The 2,454-nt window shown below is 43.9% G+C and overlaps 1 long non-coding RNA gene across 1 annotated transcript; it reads right to left on the bottom strand.

The window, feature by feature from the left end:
• Positions 1-1,826: 1,826 nt before the first annotated feature.
• LOC108449878 lies at positions 1,827-2,214 on the bottom strand. Its single transcript, XR_001866171.1, has 2 exons — positions 2,118-2,214; positions 1,827-1,922 (listed from the first exon to the last, which is right to left on the bottom strand). It is a non-coding gene; the product is annotated as an uncharacterized LOC108449878 (long non-coding RNA).
• Between the last annotated feature and the right edge of the window lie 240 nt (positions 2,215-2,454).

Genomic DNA, 2,454 nt, shown 5'->3' with positions numbered 1-2,454 from the left:
CAGGAATAACTTGCCCACAATGGCTAAATATACTCTAAAATCTCACTTTGCATATACATATGGCCTCTTTCTGGTCCTAAAAGCAAGATCTTGCTACGTGGCTACATGCATGCACACAGAGATACACTCTCTCTCACGTACACATACATGTATATATACACAAAGTTTAAATAATTTAGTGGAAAAGTCAGGACTCGCCGTTGACAAGTCTTTTCTCAGATCACACATACATACACACACACACAATTGGCTAACGCTGTTCCTTAGCATTTAAAAGCAAGGACAGGTCTTGTAATATTATTTCTTCAGTCCCCCCTCCCTTTCTCTCATAACCTGGTCCCCCGAGTTGAATAACACGGGCAAAGAGCAGCTGAAATAGCCCCTACGCTGCAAGAGGCTCTGAACGCAGCAGCTTTAGAAACTGTGCACTAGCCCTGCAAAGAGAAATGTGTGGGCTCTCTCGAATGTGATGTGCTACTGGCTGGGGAAAAGGCAGAGCTGAAGCCATTCACACTTCGTAGGCTGGGAGATTTCTTTCAAAAGAGCCCTGAAGTATTTGGGATTTGGGGGAAAACCCTTGTACCGGAAGAAAATGGCCTAAACACAATAGGACTCGCCATTTTCTCCTTCCAAAGCACAAAGCAGCTCCGCGGCTTCAGCTACACACAAAGAAAGCCCGGACCCTCTGAATTCTCTTACATTTTCCCCCACGATTTCAAAAGCCTTCCCCTCTATCCGATCCGCTTTCCCAGGAGCGCTCTCACAGAAATAAAGAAAGAAAGGAGGAAAGGGAGGGGGAGAAAAGCGACTAGGCTAGGCGAGAGTGAGACAGTTTTGGTCTTAGTTTATTTTAAGCAAATCCTGCCAGGGAAAAGTACCACCATCACACGCACGCAGGAGTGTGTGTGTGGGGGGATTGGAATCCCAAAAAACCAAACAGCTGGAAAGCGGTTTTGACCACCGCATTCCTTCGAGCTGGGCGGACTCAAGTTGCACGCACTACACAGACCCAAGCAGACCACGCTGCCTGGGGATGTGTATGTACACACACAGGAGAGCACATTCCCGGGACGACAAAAAAAAAAAAAAAAAAAATTCAATCCATCCAAGCCCACAAAGTGATGTCGGAAACAGCCCTCTGCCCCTCGCACTGCCGGCACCGGGCATTCCTCCGCGCCCGCGGAGCCCCGCACCCCCGGCTGCTGCCCTGCTGCCGCCATGCCCCTCTCCCTCTCCCGCTTTTATTTTCTTATTTTAGTAAATCGGCAGAAGACTGAAAAAGAGAGGATGTCATATTAAAAAAAAAAAAAAAGAGGGAGAAAACAAAAAATCAAAACAAACCCGAGCTACCCCAACCTAAACAACAGCCTGTCACTATCGCCCTGAAATGCAGCAAGAGACTTTGTACTTACAGGCAGCGCTAAAGTGAGTAATCCTCATCCCAGCGTGGTTGGGTTTATTAGGGTTTCCTTTCACTCTTTTTTTTTTTTTTTTTTTTTTTGTCTAGTTTTTTTTAAGTACTTTTTTGTTCCCATCGTCCATGGCTCGGAGTGGATTCAAGCAAAACCGGCCGGTTAGCAGGAATAAAAATAGAAGTGATTTCATTGTGTAAATGCAGCAAAGACACAAGAAGCTGTGTTTCTCCTAATACTTTCTGCTTGGGAACCAGCAGCTCTCAGCTCAGGAAAGCAGGACTCTGTGTGAGTCTCCCCCTCCTCTCTCTCTCTCCCTCTCTCTCTCTCTCACACACATACACGAACACGAATACGCACACACACACACACACACACACTTACTTTTCTTCTTCTTCTTGCTTTTTTTCTTTCTTTTTTTTTTTTTTTCAAAAGAGGGCAGGCCGTTCCCTGAATCCCAATGAGTTAAGTCAGTCACTTTTCTTCACATGCATCACAGCCTCCTTAGAGCTGCAGGCACAAAAGAGCATTTAGCTGCCTCCAATTTGTGTAGAAGGCCTGGCCTTATTTTTTTTATTATTATTTTTTTTAAATATATATTTAAATAATGTATTTCACTCCATATAAAAATAGCACATCCCCAACTTTGACGACTGAAACACTAATTGTAACATTTTAAATAAATTCTTGGACTTGTATACATACTTAGCTGGTCTGCAGGGGCTTCACAAGGAATTGATGCACAGTATTTCTCAGCTGTACAGACCCACACCCTGCTTTCTGCAAAGGTCAGAGCTATACAATCCACAGTTACTTTCCAATGAAGTCTTATATCAACAAAACCTCCTTGAAAGGATTACAGGCCTTTAAAAATAAAGCTTTAATCTTAAATATACATCGTGGTATATTCCACTTCAATCAAATATGAGGGATTGTTTCAAAAAGTGACCACACACACAAACGTGGGTTTTCATGCAGGGTTACTTTTTCCAGGTGGACAGAGAAAGGCATAACCAAGGTTGTACTTGCTCCACATTTCATC

This window comes from Corvus brachyrhynchos, unplaced genomic scaffold (assembly GCF_000691975.1).
Source record: "Corvus brachyrhynchos isolate BGI_N302 unplaced genomic scaffold, ASM69197v1 scaffold230, whole genome shotgun sequence".
NCBI classification, from domain to species: Eukaryota; Metazoa; Chordata; class Aves; order Passeriformes; family Corvidae; genus Corvus; species Corvus brachyrhynchos.
Note: the sequence above shows the minus strand (reverse complement) of the source record. Positions and strands in the feature narration are given on the sequence as shown.